Below are 20,902 nucleotides of genomic sequence, written 5' to 3' on the forward strand. Positions count from 1 at the left end.
AGGGCTACCATTTTGTGTTTCGTCTTGAGGTCCCTTCGCGATCCCTGGTCCGTTGACTGGTGGGTCCCTGAGGGGGTAACTTTGTATTTCCTTGGGCTTCCCTGGTTGCTCCAGATGAGCCCTGACTCCCAACCAAGTGGTGAGTCCCACAGACCTTGCTGGTCTGCACCGAAGCATCTTTCTTGTTTCTGCGTGGGTTGCTGTTGCCAAGGTTTGTTGTGTCCAATCCAGGCACCGACACTGCAGCAGTCAACATCCTTTGTGCGACAGCTCAAATCCAGCTCCTGGTCATCCTCAACGCCTCCTGGTCCTCATGGCTGAAGAGTCAAGCTTCACCTTCTTCATTTGAAATCACCCGACATCGGTGGCATCTGCCTATCGCCTTCCTGGTCACTGGCTAGTGACCCAGACTCTGTCCCCTCTGCTTTCAGGTTCTTCTCATCTTCGATCCAGGCTTGGATCTTTTCTGACACTTTGCATCTTCCCGGCAGCAGCACTTCTTCGCCAGCTCCCATTGAAATCGATGACGCGACCTGACACCAAAAGACACCTATGCACCCGGCTTCCCTGGGTGAGGTAACACGAGTACTCCGGTGCTCCCATGGGTACTAGCCCTAGAACTTCCTAAGTCCAAAAGGGTTTGGTCCTGACTCAATTCTAAGTGTCCCTAATCTTTAAAGATCTAACCGCGACTTTCCCCATAGAAGCTAACGGGAGCTCATGGCTGTGTTCACACACTGCACACGGCCCCCGTGGGTCCCCTGTGTCACTACCTTGGGTGGTTCCTTGGGGTCCCAGGATTCTACAGACTCTAGGACTAGTGTCAAGTTAAGTCGTGGTTCTTATACCACTATTTTAGTATATGGTTTGGCTCCCCCCTAGGGCCTGACGTGTATTTGTGCTATTTTACTGTGATTATTGAAGTGTAACTTATGTGTTTTGACCTCTAGTCTCATAAAGAGACTAGGAGGGTGTATTTAGTAATAAATACATATATTTTATATATATATACCTGGTGTGGATGTCTTTCATTTAGGCACTCAAGAGATTATAGACTGGTAAAACAAGCTGCTTTACATTCCTTCAAGACTTAGCCTGAAGGCTGCTCTCCATAGCTACCACTAGGATAGCTTTCAATAAAGATTGTCTTTAACCTATAACCAATAAGGGGTTGTTTGGACTGGTACAGGGTGCCCACTATAACTAGTGGACAGCATATACCAGGCCAACTTCTCACAATGGCCCCTTGCCGCCATCCTCAGACAGCATGGACTCAGCATAGTATCCTACGCCGACTACACCCAGCTCATTCTCTACCACACAAAGGAACCCAATGCCACCACACTCAGCTTCCGGGAAGGAATGACAGATGTTGCATCCTGGATGACAGCAGCTGTCTGAAGCTCAACTCGGAGAAGACAGAAATCCTCGCCCTCAGACCCACCCCCTCAGCTTGGGACAACACCTGGTGGCCCACTGCCCTCTGCACCACTCCCACCCCCACGGACCATGCCCGGAGCCTCGGCATCATACTCAACTCCTCCCTCACCATGACCCACCAGATCAACGCCATCGCCTCCAACTGCTTCAACACCTTCCACATCCTTTGCAAGACCTTTAAATGGGTCCCCCCCAATCCCACAAAAACGTCACCCACACACTCATAATAAGCAGGCTGGACTAAGGAAATGCCCTCTACGCTGGAATCAACAAATCCCTGCTACTCAAACTCCAGACCATCCAGAACATTATGGCCAGACTTGTCCTCGGCATCCCACGACATGATCCCATCACCCAACACCTACGAGACCTCCTCTGGCTCCCTGTCAAGAAGAGAGTAACGTTCAAGCTACTCACCCACACCTACAAATCCCTCCACAACACTGGACCTAATGCCTCAACAAAAGAGTCTACTTCCACGTACCCAAGAGAAACCTCCGCTCTGCCGACCTCACCCTAGCAGAAACCCTGCGCATCAGCAGAACCAGAGCAGGTCGTGGCAAAGGCCTGGAACGACCTCCCGGTCAACATCAGACGCTCCCTACCCTGCACACCTTCAGGAAGAGCCTCAAGACCTGGCTCTTCTGCTGATTCGGAGCTGCACCCCCAGCGCCATGAGACCCTCATGGGTGAGTAGCGCACTTCACAATTCCCTGATTGATTGATTGATTGATTGATTGATTGATTGATTGATTGATTGATTGATGTTGATATAGTAAGTGCATCTCTGTAGTGTATTGAGATTATTGATGAATAAGCATCTTGTGATTACAGATGTCAGCTTACATTTGTCAGTGCTAATTAGTGACTCTTTTGTCCCCTCGATACAAGTTGCAGTATGTATTCATTCCCTCCAAAATCCAGAGTATAGTCCTACCCTGTCCTGAGCTGCAAAGTCAGAGAAGGTGCAGGTCTCCATTCCTGAGACACACTGATCCAGTGCAATTGTTTTTCTCTTGTTTCTCTCCTCCAAATCCCCCCTCCCCTGGGCACCAGTGTTTCTTTGTACATAGTTGCCGGATTAGGTTGCAGGTGGCGTGGGTTCTCTCATCTCTCCCCAAAGGAACAACCTGGAATTCAGGTGAGTGGTTGATGCAACAGAAGGAAAAGCCACAACAACATAAGTTCCTTGTGGGAGACATGGATCATTCCCACATTGACACCCAGGCTTAGGCTCAGGCCCTTGATGAAGACACATCTGATAAAAATAGTCTTTAAAGAGTAGTACAAATCTTGCAAGAAGAAATGCTTAGATTAAAAGCAGAACATCAGGAATTACGGAATGAGGTGGTCCGGTATTGACCCAGAGATAATCCATAGGGAGTATTTGGTGGAACCTCTAAGACACAGTTTGCCTTTAATTCCCAAATAAGGACTCCTTCAGCCCCTGCCACTTCACATCCAGATCCAGAGAACACAACCCCTCTGCAGGTAACCTTAGCAGTACCCACGCCCGTGTCTTTGGCTAATCCAGACCGTTTTTGGGGGGATAGCTCCAAGTTTGCCGTATTCGTAAGTCAATGTCAGCTGCACTTTTTGTGCAAGCCCCAGGCATTTCCCACTGATGCTTCCTAAGTTGCATTTGTTCTTTTCTATCTTGGTGGGGTGGCAGCAAATTGGTAGACCCCACTTATTGACAATGATGATCCTTTATTGTATAGTTGGCCTGCTTTTAAAGCAGCAATGTCTAAATTATTTGCTAGACATGTTTTCTTGCAGTAAAGTCACAATTAACTGCTTAACCTGCGCCAAGGGACAAAGGATTTGTTGTCATGCATCACTACTTGTAATTGTCTCCTTGCTGAAACAAGATGGCCTGAGGAAAAGGGGACTTTTCTTTTCTATCGTGGGTAGAAAGACGATCGCACATTGTTTATTGACCAGACAAGTATACTGAGTTTGTCGATTTAATAGTAAAATTAGATCATCAATTAGAGGAACGTAAAGGAGAACCTTGAAGATCTGATGCAAAAGTAAATGTATTAAAACAAGATCGAAAAGAGCTTGACCCTAAGATTCCCTAAGCTGAACCAATGCAGATAGGTGGAGTTTGAGGGCCGCTCACAGCAGAAAAAGAGCTAAGGAATAAGATGCAATTACGTCTGTATTGTGGTAAGGCTGAAAATGTTGCAAAAGAATGTCCTGTATAACCAAAAAAAATACGAAGGTGGCAGCAGGGTTAAAAGCTACCGAACCACAGGAAAACAAAGTCTCTCGCCTAGTAACGAGATCGCTGTGTCGAGAGAGTCCCCACAGATCTCCAATTTTTTAGCTAACACAGTCTCAAGTGTTCCACAACATTTTACTAATCATGTTACCATCATTTTGGGGTCTCAGGTACAACAGACATTTCCTGTTTTTCTTGATTCAGTAGCGACGGGGAGTTTCTTTGACATTAGTTTAGCCAAGTGTTTAGGAACCTCCAAAGTATTAAAAACAGAACCAGAGGTAGTGCGTGCTGTGGAAAGGTCTGAATTGTCTTCCGGCCTCATCACCTTCCAAACACAGTCATTAGTCCTTGTCTGTGACAATGGTCATACTGAAAACATGATCTTCGACCTTATTGACACCCCAACGTTCGGGGTTATTCTGGGGTTTCTTGGTTGAACTGTCATAATCCCAAGAGTGTTTGGGTTCACAGAACTGTAACATGGATTCTTCCTACTGCCGACAGATGTGCTATCAGGAAGCAACTCCTGATTGGGTGGCTCTGTTACATTGTGCTGCCACAGCAGAAAATCCACACACCTTGCCGCATATCTATCATGCATACCGTGATGTTTTTGACCCAGTCCAAGCTATACAATTATCACCTCACAGATCATTTGATTGTAGGATTGACTTAATTCCTGGTGCTGTTTTGCCCAGTAGCAGAATCTATGCCCTCACTGAGGCAGGAACAAAATACCTTTGTCAATACCTAGATGAATTGCTTCAGCTTGGGTTCATTTCTCGTTCGACATCCCCAGTATCCTCTTCACTCTTTTCGCCCCAAAACGGGATGGAGGTCTTATGGCTTGCATTGATTATTGCATGTTAAATAAAGCCACTATTAAGAACAAATAACCACTTCCTTTGATTCTGGTTCTTTTAGATCAACTAAGAAACTCCAGCATCTTCACAAAATTAGACCTCCGCGGGGCGTACCACCTTGTCCGAGTTAAAGCAGGAGCTGAATGGAAAACAGCATTCTGCACGAATTTCGGGCTGTTTGAGTATACAGTAATGCCCTTTGGGCTATGCAATGCCACAGCTGCCTTTCAATTTTTTATAAATGAAGTCTAGCGAGACTTCTTGTACATTTGCATCATCGTCTATATTGACGATATTCTTATCTACTCAAAAAAAGAAGAAGAACATGTGCAACAAGTCAAGGCCGTCTTGTAACGCTTACGTGACACCAGTTTGTATGTTAAACTAGAAAAATGTGTCTTTCACACCCACACCGTTGATTTTCTCGGGTACATTTTATCTCCACTAGGAATCACTATGGATCCTAAAAAAGTAGAAGCAATACTCTCCTTGCCAGAACCATCAAATGTAAAAGAACTTCAACGAGTGTAAGGGTTTGCAAATTTTGACAGACGATTTATTGGAAACTTTTCGGAAATAGTTGCCCCGATTACTCAGTTGTTACGCAAGGGACAAAAGTTAATGTGGACAGAAGCTGCAGCACAAGCTTTTAAAGATGTAAGGCATAAATTCACTATGGCACCAATTTTATGTAACTTAGATCCTGATCAGCCTTTCTTTGTGAAGGCTGACTTCTCTCAAGTGGCATTAGGAGGAGTTTTGTCCCAGAAAGACCCTATTACTGGCCAACTTCACCCTGTGGCATTTTATTCCCAAAAATTGTTTCCAGCAGAAACAAATTACACTGTGGCTGAATGTGAACTGTTGGCAATAAAACGAGTATTCGAGTAATGGAGACATCACCTAATGGGGGCAAGACACTTAGTGACCATCCTAACTGATCACAAAAAACTGCAGTTCTTTGGTTCCATCAAGGCCCTTACCCCAAGTCAGATGCAATGGTTACACTTTTTTAGCAGTTTTGATTTTGTCATAACTTACTGTCCAGGCACTAAACAAATAGAATCGGACATATTATCACACTTTGGTCATGTCACTGATACAGCTGAAAATAATGACCATCCTAACATCATTCCTGTAGAGAAGCTTATAGCAACTAATATTGAGGATGACTTTTTTCCAACTTCAGATTTCGTGTAAGCAAGCTGACAGAAAGAACTGGCAATCTAAACCTGTACATTGTTTGCAAACTGGCTTTCTTTTTCATACCAACCTATTATATCTCCCCACTGACACCCTCAAAAAGTTAGTGTTGATATGGAATCATGATTCTCCTCTTGCTGGGCATCCAGGAGTCCAAAAGACATTGGCAAATTGCAAGAAGCATTTTTTGTGAGAACAAATGTCTAAAGATATAATTGAGTATGCTTCCACCTGCCCTGTTTGTGCTCGACAAAAGAGTAGTCATCAAGCCCCAGTAGGTCTTCTACAACCATTGTCCATACCACCCAGTCCATGGCATACAATAAGTATAGATTTTGTGACTGACTTACTCCAGGCTCATGGTTATTCCACTATTCTGGCAATTGTTGATCTTTTATCCAAAATGGTTAATTTTGTTCCCTTACGGAAGTTACCATCAGCCAGTAAATTCAGTAATCTTTTTATTCAACACATTGTACGCTTACATGGCTTCCCATCTAAAGTAATTTCCGATTGTCAGAGTCAATTTGTGTCAAGCTTTTGGAAAGGATTATGTAATGCACTTGGTATTGAAGTTGCTTTTTCTTCTGCCTATCATCCAGAATCGGATGGTCAAACCGAGAGAGTCAATCAAACTCTCAAACAAATCCTCTGTTGTCTCTTAGCTACGACCACCAGTGAATGGGACTTAGCCTTGCCACTAACAGAATTTGCTTATAATAATATCACACATTTAGTAACACATTGTTCACCATTTTAATTTCTTACTAGATATCACCATAGAGCTATATCTGTACCATTAGACACATCACTTGTCCCTGCAGTTAAAGATTGGCTATATCAGTTACACGCCATTCAGGACAAGGCAAAGATATGCCTAAAAGACACCATAAAAGCACATGCAGATAAACACAGATCTCAGACCCCTGTTTATAAAAAAGGAGATCAAGTCTGGCTATCAACAAAAAACCTTGAAATTGGAAGGTCATTGTAAATTATACCCAAAATATATTGGCCCATTTATGATTGTCAATGAACTCAATCCAATTTCCATGAAATTAGAATTACCAACTGAATATCCCATCCACCCAGTCTTTCATGTATCCCTATTAAAGCCCTATAACCCAGCCACACGGAAATAGACACCACCACCTCCTATAACAATAGATGGACACCTGGAATATGAGGTTAAGCGCATTCTTGACTCAAAGAAGTTGCGAGAACGGTTATATTATCCGATCGCCTAGAAAGGCTATGATGCATCAAATAATTCCTGGGAACCTGCTTCATTTGTCCATGCTCCCCGCTTAGTAAGGAGATTCCATATACTGCATTCTAACAAACCCATCCTGTAAGGTGGTTCTAGGGGGAGGTGACTGTTATGAACCACCGTCTGCTCTACAGTATGGCACACCTCAGTTCCTAAGTGGGAAATTCTCACACATTCTTAATGTGGAATGCATGTGTTTTCTGATAGCAGGATGATCACATAGATCCATGTACGATAAGTCAGTATTGATTAATAATTAGTTCATGTTTTCTTTATGTTCTATTTTTATTATTTTACTAAACATAATGTTTGTGCAATATACTTGTCTTACTGCTTCTTAATACTACACATGTTATCCTGTTCATTGCCACGCCCATCCTCAACCTTTGCGACAGCTCTCCCTTGCTGAGTATCACCATGCCCTCCCTTCATTGTTGACAGCTCCCCTGCTTACATGTGGGTGACTCATCTTCCTTGCACCTGTCAGGACATGTGACTCATCTTCCTTGCACCTGTCATTAAAAAGTGTAGCAGGCCCCTGACAGACACACCCTATTGTGCAAAGCTTCCAGCAAATTCCAGCCTCCTATATAAGGAAAGCCGAGTTCCCGTTGCCCTCACTTTGCCTCTTTGCTGCAACACTTACCTGGATTCCAGTGCTCCTTTGTTTATTTATTTATAATGTTTTATGTAGCACGAACTTGACCCTTGAAGGGTATCAGAGCGCTTTAAAAATAGTTCAATTAGTAGAAAATAGATAACCATGAAACATAAACGTTGACAATGTCCTTTGCCAATCACGAATGGGACAGTGGGTTATAAACCAGGACTCAGACGGCGTGTGCCCTGGTTGGAGAACTGCGTCATATCAGTATCCAGAGAATGAGTCAGTAGGTTCAGGGTAGAGATTTGTTCATTAAAAGCAGTTTGACTTCTTTTTTAATGGAGTGATTGAAGGGATCAGTCTGATTTCAGGGGGCAGGAAGTTCCAGATTCTAAGGGCCAATCTGGAGAAGGCTCGGTTGTAGCTTCTGCTCCGGATTCTCCTGTCCTCGACTTCGTCTTCTGATCTCCTTCAACTGCTTCACCTGATCGTCCAGAGCTGCTGCTCATCTGGATTTGCAGCCGCGCTTCAGAGCTTCGACGTGCCGTCTCCTAGGAAACCAAAACAAACAGGAAGAAAACTGTAAAACAAGATTGAGAGAGAGCCTCTTGCATTCTAATCTGACCTAGAGGTACATTTTAGTTTTATTGTATTGCGCAGAGATGCTTTTTATACGTGGTCAAAAACTCCTATTTTATATTATCAACAGAACCAAAGGTACCTTTATTTTTTGGTTGGCGCATAACTGCTTTTTCAGCAAAAACATGGATGAAGTGGCTAAAGACTGTTCTTTACTTTGTCATTTAATGTACATTGCTTTCTGTGCCTTCTCTGTATAAAGGAGCACTAACTGTTTCATCCATCCGCTCAAGAGAGACCATCAATAACCCTTTCCAGTCTACCCAGCTGAGGAAGTCTTGTATGTACTGCAAGGAGCCAATCCATCTTCCAGCAGACATTTCATCCTCTAACCCTTCCCTGGGAATTCCTTTATCTCCACATGTTGATATAGTAAGTGCATCTGTGTAGTGTACTGAGATTATTGATGAATAAGCACATTGTGCTAGCAGATGTCAGCTTTCGTTTGTCAGTGCTTATTAGTGTCTCTTTTGTCCCCTCTAATACAAGTTGCAGCAGTCATTCCCTGCCAAAATCCAGAGTATAGTCTTTCCCTGTCCCGAGCTGCAAAATCGGAGAAAGTGCAGGTCTTCATGCTTCAGACACACTGATCCGGTGCAGTTGCTATTCGCTTGTTTCTCGCCTCCAATTCCCCCCTCTCCTTGAGACCTTTCTGGGCACCAGTGTTTCTTTGTAAATTGTTGACGGATTAGGTTGGAGGTGGCTTGGGTTCTCTCATCTCTCCCCAAAGGAACAACCTGGAATTCAGGTGAGTGGGCTGGAGGAGGAGGCTTTGGAAGCTGAGGTTGCGGGGGGGTGGAGTGACCTGACCTCTGGCCACCCAACCCACTGGGTCGGAACGAGCTGTGCCCCTGGGTGTGCAGAGGTCGCTGAACTTGCACAGCCTTGAGGCTGGCATGGCTGAAAGGCCCTTATGTATCCACGAAATGGGCAAAAAGCAGAATGGAGGATGTGTGGCCACTGAGAGGTTCAAGGACTGGCTCTTAGCCCGTGCGTTCCTAAAGTGTTCCACGGTCATGTGTGATTTGTCTCTGAAGAGGGCATGTCAAAGGGCATGTCCAAGAGAAAAGAATGGACAGCCCCAGAAAAGCCAAAAGTTCTCAGCCAGGCATGGTGTCGAACAGCCACTGTTGATAGCATAGCTCTGGCCAGCGAGTTGGTCGTGTCAAGCCCACAACGAATGGTCAACTTTGCTGCATCTCTCCCGTCCCATTCAATACTACTTGGAAGAAGATGGGCCGGGCCTTCTCCAGCACCTGTGGCAGCACTTGCCTCACCGTTTCCCACAGGGAGTAGGAGTAATGGCCCAAAAGGCATGCAGTGTTCACCCACCGCAATGCAAGGATGACAGAAGAAAACATTTTCTTACCCCAACTACCTCTTGGATTCCCAGTCTGGAGATGTGGAACGGAACATGCCTTCTGAAGTAGAGGCTTGGATCACAAAAGCTCTCTGGGGGAGGTTGGTTGTACATTTTGGTCTCCTGATGCAGAGCGCTGGTAGCGGATGATTGTCCTATTCACAGGAGCTCCTGTGCTGTATGTAGATCAGGTTCCCAGGACTTCAGCCAAGGCCTCATTGAATGGTAGGAAGGGTTCAGAGGAGGAGAAACCCGGCTGCAGGACCTCTGATTTCCACCAAAGAGAGCTGAAGGTACAGGACATCAGCTGCCTTTCACACTACAATAACTTATGAAGCTCCCTCCTCCATTCCCTGCTCAGACTGGTCTTGTAAAGGGTCCAGTGACCCCTTTCAATCTTCCTCCCTTCTTAACCCTTCAAAATAAGGCTGAGGAACCGACCTAGGACTCAAGGATGTTGTCAGCACCAAAATTGTTGGATAAGAGTGGGGCTGGCGTGCGGGCGGAGTTGAGAGTCTCAGCAATGAGGCTGACAATGCAGAAGGTCGCAGTGGCACAACCGGTGTCGGTCTGGATCTACCACTGGATCCATGGGGGGCATCAGTGTTGGGGCCAGAGCCGATGGAGTGCAACTCTATGGAGCACCTCTGAGCCTCCAGGGCCCGAAGGGGCACCAGGAGGGCCCGGCTGCCCAAATATGAGGCAAATGGTATCATAAAATATGTTGAGCTGGGCGGGGGTCGCTCTGGCGCCTGGGAAGGCAGGGGAGTGCAGAGTCCCCCCAGGTGTAGGTTTCGCAGAACGAGGCCTAGAGCACTGAGACTCCTCCATCACGTCGGCCGACAGTCATAGAGAGGTTCTTGTGTTTCTTGTGCCTCTTACCTGACCTACCTGACGACTTCGACTGGGAAGACAAGGACTTAGGACTCCCAGAGCAGTTCCCTGACCTTCTTTTCGACCAGTACCCAGGATTAGACCTCCAGGTCAAATGACACGGTGCCAAGTGCTCGGGCCACAAGCAGCTTTAGGGACCGCTCACTCAAAGCTTTCGGCCCCATGGCCCGGCAGTCGGAATATGACTTTGAGTCGTGGTCTCGCTCCATGCACCATAAACAGATCAAGTGTAGATGTGTCACTGAGATAGCATAGTGGCAGGTGATTGCCGGTTTGAATCCAGGAGTCTTTGACATGTTGGAAAAAACCTACAAACCAAAAAATGTTAGACAAAGCATCAAAACAAGCCTGTCTGGCGTGAAAGGAAAAGAACTGCCTTCAGAGCGCCAAGTGGCGCCAATATAGGTGACGTGGATGTCACAACGGCGGAGAGGATGCCGATGACGTCATGCAGAGCCAACCGACACCACCTACCGGCACGCAAGGGTATTGCTCAAAGAAAAATCTTTCAGATCCAATCTGAAGCTTGCGAAATTCATAGGTAAGGTATCTGTAGCTAGATGTCTCTATCAGATTTCTTGTTTTCTTGATCTGTTTTTCTCTTAGTTGGTCACTGTAGTCTAATCAGCATCCTGTAAATACACCCACTGCCTCCTCAACATCTGTATGCCCGGTTCTATCTTTGTCCACAAGGCTAATGAAAGTCATTGTAGGTCTTATGTGTGGGGGATAATCTCTGATAAAGTAAATGTGATCCATCATTGTATCTTTTACCTTATTACCTTATGTGCATATCCTAATAATCTGGTATTAACCAAGCATTCCTGGACCTACATTGGACTTTCTCTGTATTGAGGTCAGTGATTTGTGTAAATCATTTGTAGGATCAGTCTCTCGCACGCACATGTAATAACCATCAGAAGAAGAAAAAGAATGAGAGAACGTTCTTTATTAAATAAGGCCAACCAAATCTTCATACACTCTTGTCTGACTTGATGTAGGATGATCACAGAACAGTAAGTCTAATATGAATAGTCCCAGGTGGTTATACTGATGAGCTTCTAAACTGCATATGCAAGTGAGGTGGCGCTCTTGCAGTTTTCTATAAATACCCTGAAATTTGTAGACCACCACTTTTAATTACTTTTATAACTAATTTGTTCTATCAATAAACCTTTGAGGGGAGGGAAAGTGCTATTTTGCATTTTCTGTTCAATATTCTAAGTAACTATTGTCTGGGATCCCCCCATTTCATTGATGGGGCTTTCAATATTTGGATTGATAACACCAAGACACAGATATTACAGAGGTTATGGACATTTTAGAATCCTGTAGACGAATGTCTCACATTACCGCAACATACAAATTTGTAGTTGTCCTGATATCACCTTGATTAGACTTCCCAAATGTGTTTTGAGGACACTACACTAATGGTATGGTCATGTCAAGATTAGCGACATTGTTCTTTCCCAGTTTTTAAACCCAGAGGCATCCAGTGTCGGTGAACAGATTCCTTCCAGACCTTACAAAGTCAGTTGTTACCATGGACGCCTGGCGTGTATTCAATGCTTGTGGACCATTGATGGGCATCCCTGCTCTAGCAGTACAGGAATGTAATGATAGGGACACAATCATCAACGAAAAACCAAGATGTAAAGGAATGAGGGATTCTATTGCTACCATGATCCTCTCCTTTGGAGTCCATGGTAACTCTTGCAATAAGATTATCTCAGTATGAACTGGAGATTAGCAAATTCCATATGTCTCCACAGTGAAATGTATAGGCTTTACCAATGCTTTTATTTGGGCTCCATTGATGCATAGATACGCATGGCGACCGTCTTTGATTGTTTTGTTTTATTTTAACAAATATTGTTCAAAGATGACTGCGGTGGAGGCGTGGGCTCACACAATGCTCGTTTTTGAGTGTATTTCTAATACTTTAATAAATCCAGGTCAATTGTGGCCACGGTGGATGAGCATGTATTTGCAGCAGACATCTTTGAATGGTTTCTTAAAATAATACAAACCTGCTCCTAGATGCCAGCTGTACGTGCATGCATATGCAAATTTACAGTGGTCTATCTTGAAATGCTCAAAAAGAGTTTTTAATATGGATGCCCGCCGATAGTGCAGAAGGCACCAACAACTAAAAACAAGCACTGGTAAATGCATTAGGTTTTGCCTAGGTGATTAATATTAAATGTGTGTTTGTTGTTGTAAGATTTAGTTTGGTGAGCAGTTGTGCAATGTAAGTTACTGAAACTCCTTAAAAGTGACATGGCTTGTTTAATATTAAAAATGACATGTGAGTTGAGAAAATCAATATATTGTGCAGAGGTCGAGTGTGAGCTCCACAGAATCTTTTCTGCGAGGCACACAAAGGGACTGTTGTAGTTGGAATCAGAATGGTCAGTAACTGCCACCCTCGGACCTGCAACCCCTGCCTGCTCTTCCAGGGAAAGGTTGAAAACTCCTGCCCTCGGCAGCCTGAGCCGGCAGGGTTTGTATAAAAAGGCAGAGTTGCAATGAATCGCTTCCTGCAGGATGTTTAACATTGCGTGCTGATGTATCGTTTTTGAAAAACAAGCATTTGCAATGCAATAGATCTGGCATTCGTGAGAGTTTGAGCTATTGGCATTGTAAATGACAATGTCTTTTATTTATGTGTTTTGAAAACCTGCAAGCTGTGCGTAAGCACTCATTTTGTACTTATAGTCCTTGCTTACAAGAAGCAAGGCTGGCAGTTAAAGAGGTGCAGTAACTGCCGGCCTTGCTTCTGGTAAATAACGACTATAAGTACAAGGTGAGTGCTTACGCACTGCTTGCAGGTTTTCAAAACACATAAATAAAAGGCATTGCTATTTGCAATGCCAATAGCTCAAACTCTTGCAAATGCGGGTTCCATTGCATTGCAAATGCTTGAGAATAAGTCAGAGGCCCTGTAATGAATAGTGATTCCATCAAGGTTGCATCGTTGCTTATTCTTACATACGGCATTCTCCCACCAACGTACATTTTGTATCTCACATTTACCCATCCAGTCACTTAACCCCACATTGACTGATTTACCAATCCACACACACCGGTGCTAATGAAAATCCAGATATATTTTATTTGTCAATTCTAGTTTATTGTCATTTTAGGAGATGAGTATTATCCAATGCTTATATGTGATTATGTTGTCTCCAACAGTCCATAATTGCCTCTACCAATCCTAAACATTTTACTCTCTGTTGTGGTTTGGGGGCTCTATGCTTTGACTGTGACATAAAATGGTTTGTCATCTTTCTATCTGTTTGTCATTAGCAATATTTAACTAATCAGAGCATCAGGAAAATAAACACAATTTCTTACCTGTCCACAGCCTAAATAGTCTGTTTAACCTCAACTGTGGCATCACTCCAAGTACATCGGAGTAAATGCCTTTAGCAGTCTGGCTGTATATGTGCATGAAAGTATGAGCTATGCCAATGTGTATGTGGATATTATCTTTGTGCCTGCTCCATACAAGCATCGGAGCTATTGGCTTTGAGAGTGCATTTTTAGAAGTGCTTGACACTTTAAAAGTGGCTCACTTAAATTCTTTCTGAAAGCAAAGAGCTTTAATCTTGTATCTTGGAGAATGATCCTTGAAGCTGTGAGAAGCAGGGAGGAGTAAACACATCAAGGATCGTGGAAGGAAGGCGGCTTGCGCTATTGAAGGGGCATGCCCAGGTTCTTTTACTGCAACCCATTGTTCTCCAGGGGATGCAAGTCGACTCTGGTTAAAAGCAAGGTGTGGGGCGTGCATATTTAGAGGTATTTGTGCCATTTGCAATTAGAAGTAAGGGTGGGCGGAATTTGCGAAATTAACTTTCGCAAATTATCGCGAAATTGCGCAAAATCTCTGCGAGCATGCAAAACTTTCGCAAAGAAGCGGAGATTGCTTTTCCCTCCCGTTCGCTCATTTGTTTTTGCATGCTCGCGGGGAAATATATCTCCAACTTGCCCATGCGGTCGCTAATGAGCGCGGACATCTTGCTCGCGATGCTTATTTCCTGTTCGCGATCTCAATGACGTGTTGGTGATCGCAAACTCTCGCGGGATAGCGCGACCGGCTTCCAACAATCTAACATCTTATGGCGCGCGCGAACGGATAGGAAACCTCGTCGGCGAACGCAGGGACCCTGTAAGTCGCGACCGCACGCGCGAGAATGCATTTTTAAAGCGCGAACAAGAAAAATACTTCCGTTTTGCGGCAGGTTGCGAAAGTTTTGACATTTTCGCGCTCTCCACGGAACGCGAAAATGTCAAAATATCGCACATTTCACGAGCGGAACAAAATTTACCGCCCAGGCCTAATTAGAAGCTTTGCCTTCTGCAGAATAACACTGTAAGAAAAAAGGCCCATATTTCCTCCTTGGTTGATGCTTTGCAGAGTTTATTTGCTCAAAGGCCACCTGCCTGAGTGCATTTGTCGTACACAGTACAAACCCTCTTGTTTTCTAGAAAATAGGCTCCATGTCAAGAAATGGTCAGTTTGGTGCACGGCGTCTAAATCGCTTCTTTCATGGTGACAAATAATACAATGTGCAATCCCTTCCATGGAGCGATGTCGGGGGAAAGTCAACAGTGCCCCTGGGACCTGGGACCCTGTTCTTACCGATATAGCCCGATGCTGGTGGTTCCTTACGCTCACGCTGCACACTCTGGCCTACAGCCAGCACAATCGCAATTTACACTGAATGTTGCAACCAAACAGGGGGGCAGATTACATGAATTTTTTGTACAGGTGAATTAATGAAGCCAACTTTACACATTATCCTGTTCAATACAATTTTCCACAAAGAAAAACACCGACCTTTGAAAAACGCGGATAAACATTGATTTGCCTCTATTTTTGTTTCGAATGCAAGAAAAAGCAGGAAAACATGACGTTACCTTAAACGTAACCTGTTCTGATAGTTGAAATATGTTTACAGTCCTTAAAAATAGTGGTGGGCTGACCCCATGCACACAATCACTTTATGCTCCTTTGAGGTATATAGCTGACCCTTGTGCATCCTTGTGCCACTGAGAAGAAACACCAGCCTCAACATCTGGTTCCTGCTTCTGTGATGGGCAAACAATCCAAACAGTATCTTGTTTCCTCCTCCTTAGTCTCACTACAAAGCACTGTGGGCAATTTGGCTTCCCCCTTGAGTAAGAAATTGATGCATATTTCATCCCATCACAATAAGTGCAGGGACTTCATCAGGAAAAAAACATTTGTGGACACTATATAGTATTTAACTTCAAAAGAGGTTTTTAGGATTTTTAACTGAATATGTTTATTGGCATAACATGTTTTCTTGGACGTACTCCTTGCACATCCTAATATGTCTGATGTTTCTACTGATTTCATGTTTAATTGTTTCCATTAATAGTATATTCTCACATTAGTACCGACTTTTTAAATTCTTATGTCCTAGAGTGCCCTGAAGTAGTTTAGTGCGACTCATAAACATGCCTCTTTGCAGCGGACAACTGATGTTTGCCTTCCCAATTGAGGCCTGATAGCCTTAGGGTAGTCTTCCCCCAAACATTTTCCGGTTTGCCTCCAAGTTTGCTGGATGTTTGCTTCTGTTGGCCCTAGGACACTTAGGACCCAGTGTTAAAGTGCTTATACTCACTCCCCTAATCATGGTTTGATTAGCATACCCCTATTTGGCATATTTAATTTACCTAGAAGTCCCTAGTAAAGTTCACTACCTGTGCTTCGGGCCTGTAAATTAAATGCTATGGTGGACCTGCAGCACTTAATGTCCGACCCACTTAAGTAGCCCTTTAAACATGCCTCAAGCCTTCCATATCAGAGCCTGTGTGTGCAGTTTTAAATTGCCATGTCGACCTGGCAAGTTAAGTCTCTTACCAGGCCCAAACTTTCCTTTATAATACATATAGGTAAACAACAACTATAAGTAAAGAGTGAGTGTTTACACACTGCTTTCAGGTTTTCAAAACATATAAACATTGCAATGCCAATAGTTCAAACTCTTGCAAATGCGGGTCCTATTGCATTGCACATGCGTGAGAATAAGTCAGAGGCCGTGTAATGAATAGTGATTCTATTAAGGTTGCATCGTTGCTTTTTCTAACATCAGGCATTCTCCCACCAACGTACATTTTGTATCTCACTCACATTTACCCATCAAGTCACTCAACCCCACATGGACAGATTTACAAATCCACACACACTAGTGCTAATGAAAATCCAGGTATATTTTCATTCTCAATTCTAGTGTACAATCATTTTAAGAGATGAGTATTATCCAATGCCTATGTGATTATGTTGTCTCCTACAGTCCATAATTGCCTCTACCAATCCTAAATATTTTACACTCGGTTATGACTATAATACATATAAGTCACCCATAGGGTAGGCCCTGGACAGCCCAGAGAGCAGGGAGCATTGTATTTAAAACACAGGACATGGACTTTAAGGGCCAGATGTCTCAAAGGGTTTTGCCCATTCTGTGTCTATGGGGAAATGTGTTGATACATTTGGCCCTAAGTTTTACATGTCCTGGTAGTGAAAAACTCCTAAATGAGTTTTTCACTACTGCCAGGCCTACATCTCCAATAGGATAACATTGGGATGACTTTATTCATTTATTTACCTTTTTGTAAAGCGCAATGTTCACCCAGTGGGCACTTTGGTGCTGTCACATTTTCAGTCCACACAGAAGATCTCAACTATTTGGGAAAAAGCCACGTCTTCATATTTTTCCTAAAGCTCAGTATCTTTGTATATGATATCAGGGTATCTGGGAATTTGTTCCAAATTTGCTCTGCCTTTACTTGAAAAGATCTCCCACCAAGACTTGTCTTTTTAAATTTGGGCACACAACCTAGACTTGCTGAGGATGCTCTGAAGGACCTTGGAGGATTATAGTCGCAACATTTATTTTGTAGATGCCTAGGTCCAATGCTATTGAGGGCATTATGGATTAGATACATGGCCTTAAAGATACATCATCTCTCCTTGACCGGCAGCCAACAGAGTTGTTTCAAGGAACCATATGCCAAATTAAATCTGGTTTTGTTCACTGCAAGTTTGGCGGCTAACACTTGCATCCTGTAGAGTCTTTTGAACAGGTAGTATGGAGATCCAATCAATAGAGAATTACAATAATCTAATCTACTCAAAACTGTGCATTGAACTACCAGCTTCCTAGCAGGCTGTGGAAGTAGGGGGACAATTTTTCCCAAGTTCCTCAGTGACCTGGCTGGTAGCTACTATTTTGTTGACATGAGTCTCCACAGAGAGTTTATCATCAATCAGGACTCCTAAGTTCTAGATCGACTGTGCTGTTTTTAAACCTGTGCCCTTTAACCAGGGCTAAAAGTCACACGGCAGCTGAAACTGTGGTCTGCCAGGGGAACACCACAACAATGCAGTATTACTACACTTGAATTTGAGTGTGTTCCTATTAAGCAAGTTAGCCATCTCGGTTAGGCAGACAAGAAAGGTTTCTAACTGGGTTGTATCATTATTGTCTATGGACATGTTGGACCTGGCACCATTGGCGTGGGTCTCCCTTCCATTTTTTTCTGTTGCCTCCTGTGTTTTTGCTATATGTTTTGCTGGTCTAGATGCTTTGGGCACTGTGCCACTGCTATTCAGTGCCACAGTGCAAGTGCTCCCTATTGTAAAGTGTTGTATTGGATTAGTGACTCCGTGATTGGTTTATTTGATTTACTTGTCAGACCCTAGTACAGTGCACCATGTGTGCCCAGGGCCTGTACATCAAATGCTGCTGGTGGGCTTGCAGCACTGATTGTGCCACCCACAGAAACAGCTTGTAAAATGTGACTCAGGCCTGCCATTGCAGAACCTGTGTGCAGCCTGGGGCTGCCATGTCGACTTGGCAAGTGCACACAATTGCCAGTCCCTAAACCTCCCCTTTTCTACATTTTAGTCACCCCTAAAGTAGGCCCAAGGGCAGGGTGCATTGTTTGTAAAAGGTAGGACATGCCCTGATGTGTGTGGCATATCCTGATAGTGAATTACAGCCAATTTTGTTTTTCTCTATTGCAACGCTACCTGTTCCCATAGGTCAGAAAGATCAGTTTCATTATTACATCTTATAATCCTGACTGACTCATGGAACTAGGTAGAAATTTGAGTTTAGTATGCCTGAACTCAAAATGATAAAATACATATTTTAGTGAAGTTGGTTTTAACATTCTGTGTTTGAAAATGGCACTTTTAGAAAGTAGGTATTTCTTGCCTAACCATCCAAGCCTGCCTCTGCTAGGTTGTGTACTCCATGTCTGGTTTGTGAGTGACAGGGGCTGGGGTGGCTCCAGGAGACAGGGTGAGTCAGCACACGGCTGAATAGACCTATCTGCATGAGGAGTGGTAGGAGGAGTAGCACCTGGGCCTGTATAGGGCTGTGCCTCCCTTCCACAATGCTGGCTCCACCTCCTGTGGTGTGTCTGATGGCCCTAGCCCACCCTGACAAAGGAAGAAGTTGTGCACTGACAGAATGCACCCAGAACTGGTTTGGACTAGGTACAGACACTCTCTGCCTTCAGAGACAAAGGATTTGTGTCTATAAAAAGGGGGACCCAGACCCCAGAACCTTAGATCACTTCTGGGAATCAAGACGTCCCTTTGCCAAGGAGAAGAACCAAGGAAGCTGAAGGAGGAGACTGCCCCTGTGCTGTGCTGTTGGGGTTGGCCTGCAGTGGTTACTTTATTGCCAAGGAAAGGAGAAAAGGAACTTTGTGTGTACTTTTGCAATCTTGAAGAAGAATCTCCAAGGGCTTGAACTGTGCTTGCCTCCTGCCTGAAGTCTCAGGGATACAAGACCCCCAGCTCCCCTGAATTCCCTTGCTGAGGAATTCTGTGCCTACTGTTGTTTGGGCCCTCTGAGAAGACTGCGAGTTGCTGGGGGCTGGAAGCGCGACGCAATGAGGAGAAGCGTGCCGCTGCCGCAGCAGTTGCCGTCGCATCACCGGAGAAGCATGTTGCCGCCGCAGAGGTCACCGTCGCAACACCGGAGAAGCATGTCACAGGGCTGGTCGTGGCTCAGAAGTTACTGAGTTCGCCGCACGGCCGATGGGAGACCACGCATCGCATCCAACGTTGTTGCATCGCATCAAGACGCCATTTTGACGCATCGCACCGGATTGTTGCATGGCATCGAGGTGCCATCTTGTCGCATCGCACTGGATCACAGTAAGAAACCGATGCATCACCTCCTCTCCGGTAAGGAACCGATGCATCACCTCCCCTAGGCTGCAGTAAAGAACCGACGCATCACCTCCTTCGAAGCAAGGAACCAACGCATCACCTTCCCTGTGACCCTTTTGTTTGTATTGCGTGACGCATCCAAGATACTTTGAGAGAAAAGTGTTGCATTTATCATCTACATTGAACTAAGCTATTTCTACCATTTTTTAAAGTCATATTTTTATTACAGTATTGTGGATTTTTATCGTTTGGTCTTGTGTTAAGTCTAGTAAAGATTACTTATTTTTCTAAACTGGTGTGGTGTCCATTTGTAGTGTTTTCACTGTATTACAGTATGTGTTCACAAATGCTTTACACACTGCCTCTGAGATAAGCCTGTCTGCTCATGCCATGCTACCAAGGGGGTGAGCAGGGGTTATTTTAGAAGTGTAGCCCCTTACCCTGACTAGAAGCAAGGGTCCCTATTTGCCAACTAGAGACCCACAGTTCTAACAGGACATTATTAATTGGGTGTCATCTGCGTAATATATAAATGAGACCCCAAAAGATTGAATCAAGGTCAACAGCGGCTGGAGATAAATATTAAACAAAATGGGTTTTAAAGCTGACCCTTGATGTACACATTGTGAGATTACTTTGAACTTTGACTCAAACGGAAGGAGAGATATTGCTTGGAATCTACCAAAAAGATAGGACCCAAACCAGTCAAGAAGGGCACCATCAACCCCCATCTCCTTTAGTCTATTAAGAAGGATTTGATTGTTGACGGTGTCAAAGGAAGCCGACAGATCCAACAGGACCAGGACTGCTAACCGATATCCATCAGCCATCATTCTTAGCTCGTCTGTTACCACAACCAGTGCTGCCTCCATGCCATGGACCGGTCTGAAACCCATTTGCTCTGGTTCCAATACAACGTTTTGTTCCAGAAAAAACAGCCAATATTTTACTGATATATTTTTCAAAGATCTTGATCAGGAATGTATAAGTGTAATTTCAAAATGGGAAGATATAACTGGTTCATGTTTGGTATCTCTGGAATCCTAATTTAAAATCTTAGTTTATGATGAAGTCAGATTTGAAATTACAATTCTGAAAATGCCACTTTTAGAAAGTTCAGAACACAAAACAATGAACCCGGCTCCGTACTACGGTACACTCCTACTACTCATGGAG

Source organism: Triturus cristatus, chromosome 9 (genome assembly GCF_964204655.1).
Source record: "Triturus cristatus chromosome 9, aTriCri1.1, whole genome shotgun sequence".
Taxonomy (NCBI): domain Eukaryota; kingdom Metazoa; phylum Chordata; class Amphibia; order Caudata; family Salamandridae; genus Triturus; species Triturus cristatus.